The following is a 7,273-nucleotide window of genomic DNA, read 5'->3' as shown; positions in this document are numbered from 1 at the left end:
TATTAATCCTTGATAGGATTCCCCTAGAGGTCATTATTCTATCATCCTTCTAGGTTAAAATTTCTACACGTCATTTTGTAACATAAGCATTATGGACAGAGCATAATATGGGTTTCAACCAAGTCCTTAACCCATAATCATATGCAAAGTTTTCCCATCAATCATGTATCAAAAGCAGGTCACTATGAGCTATCAAAAGCAGGTCACTATGAACTACCTGAGAGGAAGAAGAACTCCCTGTTGATGCAAGAACAATAGACATGGCAAAAGAACACTAATACACGGGCTAAGTGAGTGTGGAAGAACTCACCATTCATCACTTGTTTTATAGGTGGAGTCAAGTTGTTGTAGCCGGTCATCACCATGAAAGCCCCTCACCGGTGTGCCGTTTCAATACACAATGTATTGACCACAACCAGCCATAGCCGGCTAATGCTCAGAATGAGTGTCATGTCAAGCAGACAAAACTCGCATGCAAGATAATAAAGATATGATTATTTTTGGGTAGTTGCACGTATGTGAATAATGCCCATACTTTAGGTGTTTTTGTGAAGCCATTCCCAACCCGTTCACACCATTAATAAGAGTTTTACCATGGATGAGAAATGTGTGTGTGTGTATTTGTGTGTGTGAGTATGTGGAAAAAGTAGAGAGATTTTCCGTGTTAGCTTGTGTGTGTGTGTGTGTGTGTGTGTGTGTGTGTGTGTGTGTGTGTGTGTGTGTGTGTGTGTGTGTGTGTGTGTGTGTGTGTGTGTGTGTGTGTGTGTGTGTGTGTGTGAGAGAGAGAGAGAGAGAGAGAGAGAGGGAGGGAGGGAGAGAGAGAGAGAGCGAAAGGGATGAAGCTTAGCTCACATGTCCATTTGTATAATGGGACCTTGGCGGTGGTAAAACTGGCCCAAGGTATGACCTATCACCTGAAGACCCCATAATATGCTTTACTTGCACAGATTTCTATTTTCTTTTTATGAAGCATATAGGTTCTTGTATTTTTCAAGCGCATGCATTAGGCACTCTTTATTTATTTCTACACGTGCACTTGCATTGCACTTAACATTTGAAACCTTGTCACCAAAAGCCCACTCCACATACATATCGATACCTTGGAAGCTAACATTTACAAGCAAAAAATCTAGTTGCATCAAAGGTTTGTGATGAACTTCATTTGACACAAGTGACAAACTCTCAACGCAAACTCCATGTCCACAACTTCTTCTACATCGACACATGAACCAACCCCTCGTGTATAGGTCCAAGGACATACCTACATCAGGCAAGGGGAGATATTAACCCCAGTTATGGCGATTAACTAGGCAGATGTCTTTGACGTGTCCCACCAAAAAAATTTCAAAGAATTTGCAATCATTACGAGTGATCGGCATCAAAGGTTTTATTAATTTGGGTCAATTTGTAATTTTGCCGGCCTGAGTGGTTTTTTTACACATAATGCACATCTTATAATTTGTCCACTCTAATGAGCCACACACAATGTAAACAAGGGATGACCAAGCTAAGTGTAATGCTGGCATCAAGTTCACATGTGTACTAGTAGTCTAGCACACACTAGATTATAGATTTACTCAATGGTCACCCGTGCTTGCCTGGGTGCTCAACCACTTATTAAGTTTGTATAAAGATAACTCACCTAATGAGAATGGACACTTCCCTTATGTGAGAATTGAGAGATCTTGTTTCTTCTTCTTTCCTCTATCTCTTATGTGTGAGTGAGAGTGAGTGAGAGAGTGAGTGTGAGCTTGAGAGCTTTCTTCTCCACCTCCATAGCTTCCTGCTGTGAGAGGGACTCATGCTTGGTCAAGCTATTAAATATTGTTTGGTGGTAAGTAATGGGAGTTGCGATTCAAGCTAGCTGCTACACATAGCGGTTGGAAGGCCTCCCTTGGGAAGCTGAGTGTGTACGGGTACAATCTTAAACCCCACAACACATTAATGGTGGGTAAACCTAAACCTTAAGTTTGATCTATGGGAGTGTGTGTGTATAATGCATTTGTATTTGATTTATGAAGCCTTTGGGAAATAGGGTTAACACCAACTCTTTTCCAAGAAGAGTAAGTGTATATTCTTCACTAAATTCATTGAATACTTAGGGTTTATTGTGTCTAAGGATAGTATCTGCTAAGGTAGAACCTATTATAGATTAGTCGAAACCAAAAATGGTAAAAGAAGTTTAAGTTTTTCTTTGAATAATAGGATTATATTGCATATTCATCCAAAGATATGCCAAGATTTCTTCCCTTTTGTAATGGCTCTTCTAAAGAAGGATATACCCTTAAGTGGACAACGCCGATGTGTCAAAGTGCATTTGATACACTCAAGACTGCCCTGGTGACCAACCCCATGCTAAAATTGCCAAAATTTGGCAAGCTTTTTAAGGTGATCATTGATGCAAGTGGATTCATAGTTGGTGAAATCCTTATGCAAGAAAGAAGCCTAGTAGCCGATGGGTCACGAAAGCTCAAGCCCCATGAGCAAAATTATGCAGTCCAGGACCTGGAACTTTTAGTCACTCGTGCATTAAAGATATTGAGGCATTACCTTCTTGGATAAATATTTACTCTGGTAACGGACCACAAAAGTTTGAAGTGGATATTTATGCAAAATGATCTCAATATGCGTCAAAGGATATGGATGAAAATATTACAAAAGTTTGACTTCGAGATCAACAGGAAAAAAAAATACCACCATAGATGCCTTAAGTCAGAAAGTAGCCTTGCTTGCCACCATTAACGAATATATCAAATCCACTCCCTACAAAAATTAAGGAGAAGATGGGATGGATGTATTATTTGCTCCAATTATCACCTTGTTAACATGCAAGAGAGTAAAACTGTTCAAGAAATGAACAAGGTACAAGGATACAAATTTGAAGATAGGTGCCTATACTACAACAATCGCTTCTATGTCCCAATCCATGGGAATTTCAAGAATTGGATCTTAGTTGAGGCTCATGACAAGATATCCTCATTATGTAAAGACTTTTGCAACAATCAAGAAGAGATTCTTTTGGCTAGGAATACAAAAGGATCTTAGTTGAGGCTCATGACAAGATATCCTCATTATGTAAAGACTTTTGCAACAATCAAGAAGAGATTCTTTTGGCTAGGAATAAAAAAGGATCTTAGTTGAGGCTCATGACAAGGCATCCTCATGTGTATGTGTGTGTACCCATGTTCACATGTGTATGTGTGTGTACCCATGTGCACATGTGTATGTGTACCCATGTGTGAGCACCTAGTCCCCAGGAAAATTTTGAAAAAACTATGTCCATATTTAAATCCAAAATGTAAGGTTTACCTTAGGGTCAAGAACATGGGCAAAAATATTATTAACACATTGGAAAAATAAATAAAATTAGTTTAACCTAAGTGTGTACCCTTGGATGAATTAATTAAAGTCTAAGGTTCAAAGGCTTAGGTAAAAACCATGGTTTAATGAAAGCAAGTGGATTTGAGATGAATGGTAAATGGGAATCGGTAAGTTGATTGGGCACAGATGGTTTTTGCTAAAGGTTTTGGGGTAGACCATGGGTTTTGGCTAGTGGTTTGATGCATGGGTGGTGTCGGGCTCCTTCAAATTGAGTTCTATTTGTGCACGGTGGGATCATACTTTATTATTCTAGCCCCTTTCTATGGAGTTAACTTAATGAATGTGGAGTGCATGATGGCGGCTAGAACTCCTATGTACTATATTTAGTGGAGTTCATGCATGAAAGGGAGCCAACATCTATATAAGAAGGGCCCCATTCTCATTTCTCTTCCACAACTAGTAAAATATCTCCTTTTTGTATTAAACTTATCCCATTTTCACCTTACAATACTTGTATGACACTCTTGCATCATCTAGTACCACCTGGATTAGCTATATAGGTCATTTATGTCCTTCAAATTGAGTTCTATTTGTGCATGGTGGGATCATACTTTATTATTCTAGCCCCTTTCTATGGAGTTAACTGAGTGAACGTGGAGTGCATGATGGCGGCTAGAACTCCTATGTACTATATATAGTGGAGTTCATGCATGAAAGGGAGCCAACATCTATATGAGAGGGGCCCCATTCTCATTTCTCTTCCACAACTAGTAAAATATCTCCTTTTTCTATTAAACTTATCCCATTTTCACCTTACAATACTTGTATGACACTCTTGCATCATCTAGTACCACACCTGGATTAGCTATATAGGTCATTTATGTCACCTTTGAGAGTGTGTGGACACTGAAATAAAGGCTAGAAGGAGGCGTGGATTTTCTAAGGACTTGGAGATTATTTTCTCACCCTACACCATACACACATCATCAAGCTTTGGCCTTTTTACAAGTAGGTTATCAAGCCTTATATTCAAATTTTTGAATTTATGTAAGTACATAGTTCTTTTTTAGCTTTGAAGTCTGTCTTTTCACTTTTCATTATATCTAGCTTTATGTTAAATAAAACTAAACAGTAAATAGAGGTTGTATTTAAATCATACTTTATGTCCTAGAAACTATTAAATAAATGAATTAACCTTTCTATAATTATGCACAATCAACCTTAGGATAGGGCATTGATTAAACCATGAGGGAGAACCTTAGTAAATGATGTTTCACATTAGGTGTGTGCCCGGCAATAAATTATAGAGTGTACCATAGAGTAAAAAGCTTATAATGACTCTTATTGATTACTTTAGGAGTTGGATTATAAATAACCATAAATTATTTTATTCCTACCTAGATTACAAATGGAATAAAATTAGAGGATTAGGATTTAGAAGGCTATGTAGAGATGGGCTTATATAATTGTGCATCCAAAAATGTGCACATAAATGTAGTTTTTATTCCCTTTCACATATAGAACTTTTGGCCTTTTTTCTAGATTGAGATGTGTGAATTTTAGGATAAAAGAGTGTTGAAACTAACCCTAAATCTAGCAAAGAATTAGTTAGAAAAAGAAGTAAAGGTAAGCCTAGATGTAGGATTAAATGTGCTTTAGGAAATCCTTGTAGTTTTAGGAGAGAATGATGGTAAATTTTTAGACTTTTATGATGTATTGCCCAAAATATGCGTAAGTAACCTTACTAAAAGAATTGTAGTATTATGACCCTAAAGGGTTCTTTTTTCTAGAGAGAGAAAAACAGGGAATGATTGAATAAAGGCTAATAAAGGTTCAAGTTTAAATCAAAATTAAGTCCCTTGGAAAGAAAATAGAGACTAAATTAAAAGTCCAATAGGGTCTTAGAGTGAAAGAATACCCTATAAACCTTGCATAGAAATTGTCTCAAAGTAATGTAAGTTTCTAGGAGACCTGGATGATTAAGTAGGGTTTCTTTTCAAAGAATAGAATAGACCTTTTCAAAGGATAAAGAAGGACCTAGTATAAGGTTAAAAGAAGGTGACTTAAAAGTTTAACTAATTCTAAAAAATTAGTGAAAATTACAATATCTCTAGAAAGACTTTAGAAGGGATAAAGGCATTCTCACCCTTAGATGTCTAGTGTTGTTGCAACAAAAAATGAGACTTATCTTGGCTATAAAGGACATGAGTTAGAAAAAATTACCCTTAGAAATCTAACACTTAAGGGAAGAATAAAGCTCCAAAATTTGATTGGTTGTTCAAAGTACTGTGAAGGTTTGGACCAAGATTATTGGATCAGGATACACATTCGGAGATTCAATGGAGGACCGACACTATCTCATCGGGGCTTACAATGGTTTTCCCAATTTCTTCATAATACATATGTGTGATTCATGGTTACTTGATCATGTTTAATACTTGTTTGGATACTGTTTGTTTAAATACTATTGTTGTTGAAGTTTGTAAAGATACCACATAGAGGTTTGGGTAAATGTCATCAGAGTGGTGAATCTTGTCATAAGCAAAGACAGTTATCCGAGACCTTGATCCATCTTATCACAAGCGAAGATGATTGTCAAAGACCTTGACCCATCTCAGCATGGGTCTACTCTTGATATGTTTTGTGTGAGAATAGAGGCGACTCTGGAGTGTATTGGGCCAAGCAGGTATAGGTTGGGCATACACGTCGGTATCACAAGACTCTAGTGCGATCATAACTTGGGAGTGTTCGTGCCTTGGGAATGGTATGGCCATCAGAAGCGGCTCCTATCGATCTGGAATGCAAGACATAGGGACTCCTTGCCGGATGGTAGCACAAGTTGGACTGCTTGGCCTCGATGGTGCATATCTTCCTGGTTTGAGGAGCAAAGGCATGGTGTGAGGAGATATTTTTGGATACATGTGACATTGTTTTAATTGCTAGCTTGATAATATTCCAAAGTTTCAGTATTATGTATGTTTTCCACTATACCTTGATATATAAAAGCTTTGAGTTTATTACTAGTTCTCGAAAGAAATGTATGTCATAGAGTGCGTGTGAGAACTGTTTTTAGAAGAATTTGTGAGTAATAAATCAAGAATATCAATTATGTGGGTGTGAATTTATGCCACCAACTCCATAGGCCCAGTGGTAGGGTGACAAGCTAGATGATCCAAGGGACTGGATGGGGTCTAGGCTATGCCAATGGAACTGGTCGAAGTAGCAATGGGATACACCACTAGAAAGCGGGTGCTCGGGTGCATCTGAATAATGGGTGCTTTCTAAATGAATTTATTTTGAAAAACTTAGAAAAATGGGTAAACCGAGAAACTAGACTCGAGGAGACAATGGAGTCAATCCAAAGGCATAGAGACTGTCTGCTTCATGATCAAGGAGTAAGAGGGTGGTGTGTATTGTACGTGTGCTATATGTAGCTGCCAATCCCCTCTTACTTTTAAGAATCGTAGGGACACGAGCATGAGGAATCATATGCAATTCTTGGTGCAGATATTTTCTGGTAGATGCGAGATGCATGCTCTTAGTTAGCCAAACACTTAGCCATTACATATGATGTCCCCAGGTGGAACTCTCTACCTGATATATTTAGATGTCATTAGCATACTTCGGGAAGATGTTTTTTTTTTGTATATAGGGGATGGGGTCCTCACACAAAGGTTGCCAAACTAGTCTATATATATTACAATGAACTCGATGACGAACAAAGGCTACCAAACTAATCTATATATAGTACTCGAGATCAACATGGACATAGGTGAGCCACATCAGCCCCACGACTTGGTCCAAAATGACCAACCAACCATATCATCTGACTAGGACCATATTAGACTACAAGTAAGTCTCATAGGGATCTAGCACAGCTCCCACAGCCATCAAAGACTTTCTAGAAACCCCTCAAATGAGCCCCATACCTTGAGAACAATGTTTCCTCACT

The sequence above is a fragment of the Cibotium barometz genome, chromosome 50 (genome assembly GCF_041138505.1).
Source record: "Cibotium barometz isolate CiBa-2024 chromosome 50, ASM4113850v1, whole genome shotgun sequence".
Classification (NCBI taxonomy): Eukaryota; Viridiplantae; Streptophyta; class Polypodiopsida; order Cyatheales; family Cibotiaceae; genus Cibotium; species Cibotium barometz.
The sequence above is the reverse complement of the archived record's forward strand: the minus strand, read 5'-3'. Positions refer to the sequence as shown.